Consider the following 14,564-nt stretch of genomic DNA (forward strand, 5'->3'; position numbering starts at 1 on the left):
GCGTGTACCACGTCAGCGGCGTGCGTTACTGTTCACGCACGCCGCATAACCCAGATCATTACTCTTAAATTTTTCATATTTAATCTATATTTTCGTACAATTAAATTTTAAATTTATAAATTTATTTAGATTTTACATAAATTAATGTGAGTTCCACAGATTTAATAATTAATTAATTATAAAAAAAAATGAGTTAAATATAAAAAATTTATTTCTCGTCCAATAATACTACTTACCCAGCTGTGAAACTTCTTTGGACAACCCAACACAAACACGTGTCTTGACCAAAGAGACATAGCAGTTGGCCCTCGTTTGCTGATCATACATGTCATTGTAAGTAACCCACGTGACTGTAGTAAGTCTATAAGTACTTGTTGAAGTTTCTTCAATCTTCACTTTCATAAATCACAAGTGAAGGATAGATAGAGGGCATGATGAGAAAGCCAATATGGATGCAGTCTATGAAGCATCACGAGATGGGTATGTGAGCACCTTGACCACATTGATCCAAAGGGATGCACTCATCCTTGATAGAGTTTTACTCACATCTTTTGGTGAGACTCCCTTACACAGAGCTGCTTTGCTTGGTCACTTTGAATTTAGTAAAGCTCTTCTAAGCAAGAAACCTAAACTTGCAGAAGAGGTGGATTCGCTAGGACGAATCTCTCTTCACTTGGCTTCTGCTGAGGGTCACACTGAAATTGTAAGAGCATTGTTGCTAGTAAATGCAGATGTTTGCGTCATTTTTTGTGATCAAGATGAGAGAATTCCCCTCCATTTAGCCGCAATGAGAGGACGAATAGAGACTATGAGACTGTCAATTCATGCTCAACCAACGTCCATCTTGGAGAATCTCAACGGAGATAGTGTATTGCACTTGTGTGTTCAAAACAATCATTTGGAGGCTCTGAAATTGTTAGTGGCCGGCATCGGCTAATGGTGACCAATCATTCCTTAGCTCCAAAGACGGTGATGACAACTCCATATTGCATTTAGCAGTGATGCTCAAGCAAATGAAGGTGTGTTAACAATATTTTTGCCTACTAATCTCCTAGACGAGCATTTTTTTTTTTTTCCAGTTAATTATATATAAAATATAAATTATTTTAGATCTACTTCTTGTTTTTCCTTCCTGTAATTTGCAACTCTGTTTGTATTCATAAAGTATGACTAAATTTTTTTAATTAGAAGAAAGATATATTTGTAGAATAACTAAAATGCCATTCAATGTGTGTGTGGTTGAATTAAATTTATTTGGGTTGTTTCGATGGAAGTGCTTTTACAGTTTCTAGTAGCAGCTGGAAGTAACAATAGAGTGTTGTCTTTGTGCAGGTCATAAATTACTTACTTTCAGTACGAGAAATAAAAAGAGAGGCTAATTCCAAGAACAAGTATGGTCAAACAACTTTAGATGTCTTAGAGGCCTCTAACGTTTATCCAAGAGATTTTAAATATGCTGAAATCAAAAACATTCTAAAGGAAGCCGGTGTCAAAAGATCAATCATGGCTTAAGAGAGGGTGGAGGTGCATTTGTTCTTCATTTGGTAGACGCTTGAAGCACCAAGGAAATTGGATCGATGAAACACGTGGCACTTTGATGGTAGTGGCCACTGTGATGGCAACCATGGCTTTCCAAGTTGGGATCAACCCACCAGGTGGCGTTTGGCAAGATGATGTAAAAGGTAAGGCTTCTATGGAAGAAGACATATGTTATGCTTATTGGATCATATGAAGATAAGCATGCAATTAGAATTTCAAATGAAGATAAAGTCTTAGATGAAGATAAAGCTACAGATCAAGATAATCAAACAATCTTATCATAATCCTCTTGTAGCAATAGAACACTAAGATTAGATTATATATTTGAATTAGATATAGATATCTAAACAAATTGTATATCCTATGAGCTTATAAATAGAGCAACTGTACTACGTATTTGGTAGGCAGTAAATACATAAAAAACATAAAATTCTATATGGTATCAGAGCTTCAAATCGACCAATGTCGTTCATCTACAATGTCTACCTCTAGCTCCTATTCTGCAATTCCTTCCAACCTTCTTCCCTCCTCCCACATCAAACTCACTCGTGACAATCATCAATTCTGGAAAGCACAGATTGTTCCCACCCTTCAAGCCCATGAACTCTTTGGTCATGTTGATGGCTCACTCGAATGCCCTGCCAAAGAATTACTTGATTCCACCACAGGTATCATGAAGGCAAATCTTGCCTATGCCTCCTGGTATCAAAAAGACAAGGTGGTTCTATCCATCCTCTCTCACTGAAGAGACTCTTGCCCATGTAATTGGTTTTGACAATGCTCGGGCAGTATGGAAAACTCTGGAGCAGCATTTTGCCTCACAATCCCAAGCACGTCTGCTTCAAACTTGAGTCCAGTTGGCAAACCTCAAGAAAGGTTCTTCCTCAATAGCTGATTATTTTCAGCGGGCTCAAAGCCTCTCTCAATCTATGTCTGCTACCGGTCACCCCATTAAAGATGAAGATCTTGTTGCATACATCCTTGCTGGATTGAGCGTGGAATATGATCCACTTATAACATCCCTCACCACTCGGAATGACTCCATCTCTCTAGGTGATCTCTATGGGCACTTACTATCCCATGAATTGCGTTTGGAACAGCACCATACTGCAGTTGATTTGTCTATTTCCACAGCAAATGTTGCTCAACGCAATCAATCTGGCTCTTATAGATCTAGCCGAGGCTTAACACATTAAACCGGGGGCTATTTTTCGCGAAACTCAAATCGCAGCAGAGGCAGGGGGTGTGGCTGTGGTGGACACTCATCTTAGTCATCAGGATCTAATCAAAATGGATCTCAGCGACTCATCTGCTAGGTGTGTCAATGTCCAGGACACTCAGCTACCACATGTTGGCACCGATTTGATCATGCGTACCAATGTGACACATCCTAACTTGGTGCTTTTATGGCATCTACACAACAGCCATCTAATCATCAATGGTATCCCGATATTGGTTCCACAAGCCACATCACAAATGACTTGCACAATCTCAACATAAAAGCAAATGAGTACCTTGGCAGTGAACAGATCCGAGTTGGTAATGGCCAAGGTGTGGGTATTCACCATACTGGCCTTGCATCTCTTAAATCTCCTCATAATACTTTTTATTTACCTTCATTATTACATGTTCCTGCTATACAGAAAAACCTAATCTCTGTCAATCAATTTACAACTGATAACAATGTGTTTCTTGAGTTTCATCCTAGTTTTTTCTGTGTTAAGGATATCCCCACCCGCCGTCTACTACTCCGCGGCCCGAGTAAAGAAGGGTTGTACCCTTGGCCTTCCAAACACTCCTCTCCTACGTTTGAACTTGCTGCATTCGTTGGTGAGAGAGCCTCGGTAGATCAATGGCACAACCGTCTGGGTCATGCTGCTTTATCCATTGTTCGTCAAGTTCTTGCTTCCAATAAGCTGCCCATTTACTCCAAAGCCACAGCTGTGTGCTCCTCCTGTCAAATGGGCAAAAGTCATCGTCTGCATTTTTCAAATTCGTTGTTTAGGTCTAGTCGTCCATTACAATTATTATTTCTTGATGTATGGGGTCCTTCTCCAATGCCTTCAATCAATAATAATCGATATTATCTCTGCATTGTTGATGACTACAACAAATACACTTGGCTTTTTCCTCTCAATATGAAATTTGATGTTACTCATGTATTTCTAAGGTTCAAAACTATTGTTGAAAATTTTTTCTCATATAAAATTGCATTGGTTCAAAGTGACAATGGTGGAGAATTTCTCCCACTTCACAACAAACTCACCTCCATTGGAGTTTCCTTTCGTTTTAGTTGTCCTCACACTCATCATCAAATGGGATCCGTAGAACGTAAGCATCGCCATATCGTTCACACGGGCCTAGCTCTATTGGCTCATGCATCGGCACCTCTTTCTCTATGGGATGATGCATTTCAAACATCCCGTTACTTGATAAATCGTCTCCCATCCCCTGTTACCAAAAACAGAACACCATTTGATATCCTCTTTCAAAGTCCTCCTGATTATCAATTTTTGAAAATATTTGGTTGTGAGTGTTGGCCATTTCTCAGGCCTTATGACAACAACAAGTTCTCTTTTTGATCTCAATCATGTGTGTTTATTGGTTACAGCAAAAATCATCACGGTTATAAGTGTCTCAACGTTAAATCTGGACGTGTTTACATTGCTTGACATGTCATATTTAATGAATCCTCCTTCCCTTTTGCCAATTTCACTCCATCAAAATCAGCTCCTTCTCCAACTGTTATCATTCCTCCTATACCTTCAAGTAGCATTTCTGCAGACTCCACATCTACCATGTCTGAGCTTGTCGTCAACTCCAATCAAGATATACCCTCCCCACCTCCGTCTCCCCCATCTGTTGGTTCCTCGGACTCTCCATCACTGCCAGTGGCTCAGCCTCATGTTCACCCAATGACCACACGCTCACAAAATCAAATTTACAAGCCCAAGTCATTTTTTGATGGAACTGTGCGGTATCCAGCCCCAACGGCCTTAACTGCATCTCTCTCTCTGTCTGAAGTTGAGCCCACCTGCTTCTCAAGTGCAGTAAAATATCCTAAATGGAGAACAACCATGAATAAGGAGTTTGATGCCCTTCTTCAAAATGGAACCTGGACACTTGTTCCCACTTCTCCCTCTATGAACATTGTTGGGTGCAAATGGGTGTTTCGCATCAAACGGAAAGCTGATGGTAGTATTGAGCGATACAAAGCCAGGTTAGTTGCCAAGGGGTTTCATCAACAGCTTGGAATAGACTTTGATGAAACGTATAGCTCGGTTGTCAAACCAATAACCATACGCACAGTGTTAACCATTGCCGTGACTGCTGGCTGGCCTATACATCAAATTGATGTAAGCAATGCATTTTTACATGGGATTCTTCAAGAAGATGTTTACATGTCACAGCCACCCGGGTTTGCTCATCCAAAATTTCCCAATGCTGTTTGCAAGTTATGCAAAGCTTTATATGGCCTTAAACAGGCACCTTGAGCTTGGTTCTCTCGTCTAAGCACAAGGTTACATGAGCTGGGATTTCATAGGTCAAAGTCAGATTCATCTCTGTTTATGCTTCGCAATTCTACACTAGTTATTTATGTCTTAATCTACGTTGATGACATTATAATTACTAGTCCTAACCGTGGTGCTATATCTCAGCTAATATAGGATCTTAACTCTGAATTTGCTCTAAAAGATTTGGGGCCTCTTCATTTATTTTTAGGTGTTGAAGCTACATGGGAAAATGGAGGTCTTCGACTATCTCAATTGCGTTACATCAGTGACTTGCTCAACAAAACCAATATGTCACAAGCCAAACCAATTGGCTCTCCAATGTCGTCGTCTGCAGTATTGAGCAAATTCATGGGCACCACCATGACTGATCCATCTCTATACAGGAGCATTGTAGGATCCCTCCAGTACCTCTCTTTGACACGACCAGATATCGGCTTTGCTGTAAATAAAGTCTCCCAGTTCATGCAGGATCCTAGAGATGTTCACTGGTCTGCTGTAAAAAGAATATTACGGTACCTAAAGGGCTCTTTTGACCATGGTCTTTATATTCATAAGAAATCTACATTAGCCCTTGTTGCATTCTTCAACTCTGACTGGGCAGGATGTCCAGACGACAGACGCTAAAGCTCGGGTTTTGCATCTTCCTTGGCAGAAACTTATTGACATGGAGCTCCAAGAAACAACCCACTGTATCTTGTTCAAGCACTGAATCCGAGTACAAGGCCCTTGCAAACATAGCAGCTGAACTAATTTGGTTGCAGTCTCTCTTTGGTGAACTTGGAATACCCCTTTCACGTGCTCCTATCCTCCATTGTGATAACATTGGTGCCACATATCTCACATCCAATCCTATATTTCATGCTAGAACGAAGCACATAGCGATTGATTATCATTTTGTTAGGGATAGAGTCACAGCAAAACAGTTGGAAGTCCAATTCTTATCCAGCAAAGACCAAATAGCAAACATTCTCACCAAGCCTCTTGCAACTCTACGGTTCACTCTTCTCAAAACCAAGCTTAACGTTCGACCATCCATGTTGAGCTTGAGGGGACGTATTGGATCACATGAAGATAAGCATGTAGTTAGAATTTCAAATGAAGATAAAGTCTTAGATGAAGATAAAGCTACAGATCAAGATAATCAAACAATCTTATCATAATCCTCTTGTAGCAATAGAACACTAAGATTAGATTATATATTTGAATTATATGTAGATATCTAAACAAATTGTATATCCTATGAGCTTATAAATAGAGCAACTGTACTACGTATTTGGTAGGCAGTAAATACATCAAAAACATAAAATTCTATAATGCTGGCACAACGATTTTATCTTGTTCGTTACCAAAAGTCTACCAACTCATGTTAAAATTCAATACCACCTCTTTCATTGCATGTGTGTGCGTCGTACTCTTGGTCATTAGTGGATTTCCTCTTACGAGCAAGTTCTCTGTATGGTTATTATCATTAACCATGACTACCTCAGTTGTGTTCATGACACTTACCTATCTGTTTGCACTAGATTTGATTACCTCGTTTGAGGTTTTAGATAATATTAATAAGTTCGCATACAATGTAACAAAAGTTTGTATTGGAGTGGTTGTGATTACTGGCGTAATTCAAATAATTTGCCCACTTTATTGGATGGTGAATAACTTGCGCAATTTCAAACGCAAGTCAACAAAGGCTCCAGCAAAAGTCCCAGCTAATGTCTAAGAGGAAAACTGTACGTCTTGATCAGCAACTTGATTAGGAGTTGTTTGGGGTTTCGGTAATCTCATTGTAATATTTATCTTTAGGTTTAGTGCTAAGTACATAATTAGTCATTGTGAGGTAGTTCAACTTGGAATATGAACAACACTGAAGGACAAATGGTTGGCCTTGTTATCTCTTGCTATTGTAGACGTGTTCTATTAGATTGTTATGCTAAAGACTTTGGGCATGTTTTGTTGTTGACTTTTGCCTTGAATTTGGATATTGTTTGATGTTTTGTGGAGATATTTTTGGTCTTTTAATGAATTTAGAGTTGGTAATCTAGTTTTGTTGGTTGGAGTCAAACTTAAAGAATCTTCCAATGTCACACATGAGTCTAGGACTCATCAAGACAGACATACAACAACCATTCATCAAGCTCGATTTTCCTCCCTTCAACGGTGGTGAGGATGATCCAAATATTTGGGATTTGTGGCCCAAACCATTGAATATTTTAATTGAACTAGGAATTGAATGAATGAGACAGGATTCTAATTCAAGATTTTTTGCTTTAATACAATTTTAAACTACGTACTACTTAGCCCAAAATTTAAAGCTAATAGAAAATGCTAAATTTAATCATTAATTCATATTCTAACAATCACAATCTATTTAAAGGGGTTATGCTATGAATAAAGGATGGAGAGAGTTAATCACAAACCTTGTGTTTGAAAGGTTTAGGTTCCTTTAGAATCTTAGGTCTAGGTTCCCTTAGAACCTAATTTATCTCGTTGCAAACTTAGGTTCGTAACACTCTTCTTTCTACTTGGATCGATGCTCTTCATTTAATTTATAGTGTTCGCAATGAAACTTAATTTATGCTTGTCAATCATATATGGAAAGAAACTTTTACAATTTTGCATATGTTTACGGTATTAAGACGAGTGGAACTTAGTTTTTCGGATTCGGGGTTATTGAGATTTGGAAAGTGATGCACTGTCTTGTTGGGAAGAGAGCTTCAAAAAGTGGAATTTTTTTTTTTTTTTTTCTCGAGTAGATTCACTTAGCCTCCTAAAATGTCACGTCTTTTGCAAACACCCCTCCAAAGTTTAAAAACTCTCACTTTGGTGTATCGATATTTTGATTTTTTTCAATTACCTCTATCCGTTAGAATTTTTTATTAAATCCTAACAGAGGTGTGAAATTCCTAAATTGTCCTTGTTTTCTATTAAAAAAATAATTTTTTTAAAAACTCTTGACCCGTGGGTACAATGATGGATTGAACCCACCCGCCTTGTGACCCACGGGTCATATTGTTATTATTATTATTATTATTATTATTATTATTATATTGTTTAAAAAAATAAGGGACCCATCGTAGGTCACCTTGTGACCCACAAAGTGACCCATCATAGGTAACAAGATGACCCGCCGGTGGTCATTAAGTGACTCGCCGTGGGTCACCAAGTGATGTAGGACAATATTTACCTATATTTTGGGTAAAATCAAAAATATCAAAAATTAAATATTGGAGTAGTGCCGCTTGATACCCGTTCTCAGACAATGGAAGTACAAAATGAAAGATTGTCACGATTCCTGTTAATTGTCAATTTTCTATTAGGATTTTATTTTTATTTTATTAGGACTTTATTTCTTTTCCGTATTAGGATTAGGATTACTATTGCTATTACTACTAGGATTAGGTTTACTTTCTCTACAACTATTTCTTTTATATAAATAAGCTAGTTTATTATGTAAAACCCAACCAATTGAATTATTATGAAATCAGAGAATTCTCTCTCAAATACTTTGCGGAGTTTTATTGTTCTTTTAGCCTGCGGGTTTGTTTTATCTTTTGGATAGAAGACGAAAACGGTTCTCCTTGAAGAATCAAAGATGCTGCTCTTTGGTTAGTTACCTTAGTCTTCCGTTGCGTCAGTTGGTATCAGAGTAGGCTTTATCTTGATCATGGCTAATCAGCTCAATGGTGACAAACTTCTCCAACAACGCCGCTTTTATAACGACGCCGTTCGTGAGCGAGATGTTGTTTCGAGATCCGATTACCAATGATACATCAAGCAATCAGAGGCTCCTTCAAAAGCCGAATTTCAAGAGCTCCAGCAAACGATGTAGGCTATGCAACAGGGGATGCACAAGTTGTGGGAGACGTTTGAATGCATGCAAACGTGTGCCCTTCGGAATCACAGGTATGCCCAGGATGACTATGGGATCCGAAGGAAACCCATTCAGTATCCTTATGTTTACAGATTCCTTGACGATGACATAAGCCATATTCTATATGTCCGCAACCATATTCATAAATCTCCAAATAGGCACTTATTGTGCAAATTTATTTAACTCGCAAGTGCACGAATCGATTGTAGTTTAATGGATTGCAAGTGTGAGGTCGAATCCACAGGGAATTGTGTAATTCATATCTAAACTAATTAAATCCTAATATAGTTCCAAAAAGTTTTTGATTTTGAAATTAAAAGACAAACGTAAACTAATTAAAATAAACTAAGAGATAAAAGATTAAGGTTTGGGAATTCACACTCAACGAATCATAACAACATACTTCCATGTTTATTAATATTAATCTGAAGTTCTTACAATTAAAATCTTAGATATGTTTTACTATGCTTCAACAGTTAATCAAAACCATCACATGTATCAATTCACTGAAGAAATCACAACCTTAGTTGGGAATTTAGCCCCACATAAAAATAAAACCTAAATCTAAAGAAAACCTCAATTAAAAAGAGAAAAACTGTAGAATTTTGTTCTCTGGAATTCTATATTTTCTAGAATGCAAAGAAATCTATTTATAGCCTTAGGAAAGTCCTAGAAGCCCTATTAAACCTAGATAATTCGGACATCTGTCTCCCAGTCAAAATAGAAGTCTGAAATCGGAATAGGATTCGTCCAGATTTGTGTTCTTTAATTTTGGGGCGATTTTGTCATAGTAACCGTCCGAATTAGGAAAATCATATTTCACAACAAATTGTATTATTTTGAGTTAGCTTTCTAATGCCATTTGAATCACTTCAATCCGATATTTGAAAGGAAAGTTATGGTTAAAATACTGAGACGTGTGCAGAATCTGAATTTGAATCCAATCCGAAATTTTATCCAATATGAACTTTAATCCAATATGATCTTTAATCCGATTTAACATTTTCTTATATTTTGTTAGACTTAACCACATCATCAAAGTCTTCTCAAAGTATGCTATCTTTCAAACTTTGCATTTTTCCCTTTAAAGTTGTAGTTTTTCTTTAATGACCTACAAAACATTAAAAACACAAAACTAACACAAAATATTAAATGACGACACAGCTAAAGGATTAACTAATGTAAATAAAGGGGTCCAAATATGCAATATTTGGCACTTATCAGCATTCTACCTATTAAGAGAATATTAATCATGGTGAAAGGGATGTGGAAGCTTTTAAATTTGTTGAAAAAGTGGAGTTGCCGTCAGAGAAACAATTTGTGCAGCAACAAATATTGGTTCCAACGATTACACCAGTGGAAGAACAACCACCATTTCCTCCTCCACAAGTGCAACTCATCATGATCACCACAAAAATTGACGATTCTTTTGAAGAAAATGATGAAGTTGAAGATGATGTCCAAGAAGAAATCGTTGGACGAATTTTTGTTGAAGTAAACGAAAAAGAAAAATCGTGTCTTGATGCTATCTATGTAGATTTCTCCAAATACCTTTCTTCAGAGGAACCACTTGTGCTATGCCCAAAGAAAACTCGAGGACGAGTTTTTTTTTCAAGTGTGTCTGATGTAGGACAATATTTACTTATATTAAACGAAAATATCAAAAATAATATTGGAGAGGTGTCACTTGATCAGAATTTTACCCGTTCTCAGACAATGGAAGTACAAAAAGAAAGATTGTTATGATTCCCGCTGATTGTCAAATTTATATTAGGATTTTATTTTTATTTTATTAGGAATTTATTTCATTTTCTTAATAGGGTTAGATTTGCTTTAATTATTTTTCTTTCCTTATTAGGATTAGTTTTACTATTGCTACTAGGATTAGGTTTACTTTCTCTAGAAGTATTTCACTTCTATAAATATGCTAGCTTATTATGTAAAACTTAATTCATTGAATCATTATTAAATCATAAAATGTTCTCTCAAATAATATGCGGAGTTTTATCTTTCTTTTAGCATGCAGGCTTGTTTTTATCTTTTGAGTAGAAGACAAAGACGCTTCTTCTTGCAGAATCAAAGACGATGGTCTTTGCTTAGTTACCTTAGTCTTTCGATACGTCACCAAGGTGACCCATGATGGGTCACTTTTTTTTTCAATATATATATATATATATATATATATATATATATATATATATATATATATATATATATATATATGTGTTGTCGCTAATAACTATCAAAGTTTGTTGCTGAAAATGCCTCTTAAGGTCAATGTCGTCGCTGATGACACACACATCAGCGACAACATTGCCGTCGCTGATGACTCACACATAATCAAAACTATTGCTTTGACCTCCTATTTATAATCTAAGAATTGCAAAATAACATGGACTTCTAGAGATTCTAAGTAATGTAGGACTCAAACACTAACTAACATAGGACTGATAAGTGCCAAAATATTCATATTTTAGCCCTTAACTTATATTTGTTAATTCCTTAGTTTTGTTAGTTTGTGCTATTTTATTTTCTTTTTGTGTTTTCTGTGTTTTTGAAGGTAATGGAAGAAAAGAAAAGCGTTTCCGGAAAAATTCCAAGCTTAAAGGGCAAATTGGGAAGACCTAGAAGATATGGTTAAGCTTAACCAATCATAATAGAGGACCTATATGATGTGGTTAAGTTTAATCAAATTAAGGAAATGATTAAATCAAAATTTCTCAAATTGGAGTCAAAATCGGATTGGATTCAAATTTGGATTTTGCACATGTCTCGGTATTTTGACCCTAACTTTCAACTCAAATATCCGATTGAGGTGATTCAGATAGCATTGGAAAGCTAACTCAAAATTATACAAATAATCAGGAAATAGAATTTTCCTAATTCGGAATGACGCTATGCCAAAATCAGCCCGTAAAATAGGAACACAATTTTGGACGAATCCTATTCTGATTTGGACTTAGGTTTTCTTTATCCTAATTGGAGTAGGACTTAAATCTCCGAATTTTCTAGGATTATTAGGGCTTCTAGGACTCTCCTAAGCCCTATAAATAGACCTCTAAGCCTCACAATTCAAGACACAATTTCAAGGAGACAACTTTGGGGAGAGGAATTGGAGGCGACTTCTAGGAGTAGTTTTCGGTTCTTTCTTTACCTTTTCTTTTTAGTTTTATTTTATTTATGTATAACTAACTCTTAAGGAGAGATAGATTGAAGCCCTAATTATATTTATTTAATATTTCAATATGAGCGCATTTGTGATAATCATATTGTGATGCTTAACTTGATTAGTTTCTATTTTATTAAATTCCTCATATGTGTGTGATTGGCCATTATATGCATGTGATATGGATTAGTTAATTAAATCAATTTGGATGACCGAGTCCTGGGTTTAATAAGAGTAACAAAAGAATCCACATCGGGTTCTTGGGTTAATTAACATGGAAAACCGAGAATATACACCCATGTCCTAGGTTTCGTGTGTTTGTCGATTTTCACAGTTTTATGCTTTCTTAAAGAACAACTTAGTAGACTCTCATGCTAAATCCTTTAGGAAAGAAAAGAATTAGAGTATACACCATGCCTAATTGGTTGCTTAGGGAAATCTATAGCTTAAGGAGTATACACCCGTGCCCTTAGGTTGGCAAACATTAGGTATTCATAATATGATTTGATCATTAGCATATTGTTATATTATCTAAGTATGATTAGTGGTGGATATCAAAGCCCTACCTTTACCTTTTCATTTATCTTTATATCTTTTTATTTATTTTTCTCAATATCAATCTCGTGACAATTTTGATATTTTCATTAATCCTACAACAAAATCAACAATCCTCGTGGGATCGATCTCGTACTAGTTGCACTATACTATTATTTTGATCTTATGCACTTGCGAGTTAAAACGTATTAAATATTATTTATTAATTTAGGTAGTATTTGGCACAACAAGGACTAGGATTCTCTAGATATTAAATAAGAAAGCAACTAATAGACTCAATTGTGGGGAAGATTGTTGAGGTGCAACAATGCCACTTTGCTCATTTGGACGGCTTTTACAACATGCCTTGCTGGGTGCGATTATGAATGCCATAAAAGGTTTTGGTTTTCCTCATTGGACACCAATTAGTTTTTAGATGAGATGGTCAAAGGCTCGATCCAACAAATGGTATCAGAGCCAGAGTCATGAGTTCGAGTCGCGGTAGTGTCATGTTGAAGGAGAGATTGTTAAAGTGCAACAATGCCACTCTGCTCACTTGGACAGCTCTTACAACATAGCTTGCGGGGTGCGATTTCGAATGCCATAAAAGGCTTTGGCTTCTTTCACTGGACACCAATTACTTTTTATATGAGATGGTCAAAGGCCAAATTTAACAAAAATGATATATGTCAAGCCAGCACAACAGTTATCTTATTCCAATTCATATGATTACCAATTCTTCATATCTTGCAATACAGGAATGACACTTGCCTATATATATGCAGTGGCTTTGGTGACACAGTCTGAAGTTTCTTATAGTCTTGAGAAGGTTTTGATATATATGTTCATTAGTCATTGAATTCTATTAGGATTTTCAGGTGATGTGTTATGTATAAATCAGTGGTTTAACCATGAATAAAGCATGTTGAAAATTCTCTCAGTAAATTATAGTTGAGGAATGCCAGGTTCTTTTAAAGTTTTCAGAATTTTGTCTTAAAAGTTCTTTTGAGTTGATAGTCAGTGATTTAATGATTTGTCGTCGCTGCATTATCTTTCTTGCCCATTGCGAACATCGAGCATTTCCTGGTGGAGAAGCTTGGTTATGCGCATCGATCTTTTTGAGGAGGCTTTGGTTAGAGATGGGAAAATTGTGAAGATTACGGGTATTAAGGACATTGTTTAGACTAAAAAGTTTGATATTATTATGCGTCAATGTCTTAAACTTTCCAATACAAACATATGATATATATATATACACAATTTGACCTAATCCAATTACACTAAGGATTCTATTTACTTGTTATGCAAGTAATGAACAATTACAGATCTTGAGAAGCTGGCAAGAGAGAGAATCCAAGTCTTTCGATATTAGTCTTGTAAAGTAACACAGCCAATCTAGTAATCGTCTGGGACTGCAATCAAGCGCAATAATCTTGCGCTCGATCCCTCACGGGGGTTGAGCTCTTTGTGACAGCGATCGATCCTATGATCGATCTTGCGCTTGATTGCTTGCGGGGGTTGAGCTCTCTGTGATTGCGCTCAAGCGTAATAATCCTACGCTCGATTGCCTTTGGTTCTGCTTGGTTGAACTCGAGCCTTGATGAGCCTGATATACTTTAACACCCCCCCGCAAGGTGATGGGGGGAGAAACCACCATCAACTTGGCCTTGAGAAAGAGAAAATAGGATGAGGAATGACCTTTGGTGAAAATATTTGCCACTTGATCATAGGTAGAAATAAATTTGATGAGAATGTCACGATTGAGGACCTTTTCATGTACAACGTGATAATCTACCTCAATATGCTTAGTGCGCACATGAAACACTGGGTTAGATGCTAAGGTTAATGCACTGATATTGTCACACCAAAGAACTGGAGGAGCTGGAAGAAAAATTTTAAGCTCCTTATAGTGCATGCGAAGCCAATATAATTCTGCAGTGGT

The 14,564-nt window shown here is 36.8% G+C and overlaps 1 non-coding gene and 1 pseudogene across 1 annotated transcript; both read left to right on the forward strand.

Annotated features, from left to right (window-relative positions):
• Window positions 1-325: 325 nt before the first annotated feature.
• LOC148584406 (uncharacterized) lies at window positions 326-6,771 on the forward strand (annotated as a pseudogene).
• Window positions 2,487-2,626, forward strand: LOC132191165 (small nucleolar RNA Z247). The gene has a single exon (XR_009441196.2). It is a non-coding gene; the product is annotated as a small nucleolar RNA Z247 (small nucleolar RNA).
• Window positions 6,772-14,564: the final 7,793 nt, after the last annotated feature.

The sequence above is a fragment of the Corylus avellana genome, chromosome 7, assembly GCF_965113065.1.
Source record: "Corylus avellana chromosome 7, dhCorAvel1.hap1.2, whole genome shotgun sequence".
Taxonomy (NCBI): Eukaryota; Viridiplantae; Streptophyta; class Magnoliopsida; order Fagales; family Betulaceae; genus Corylus; species Corylus avellana.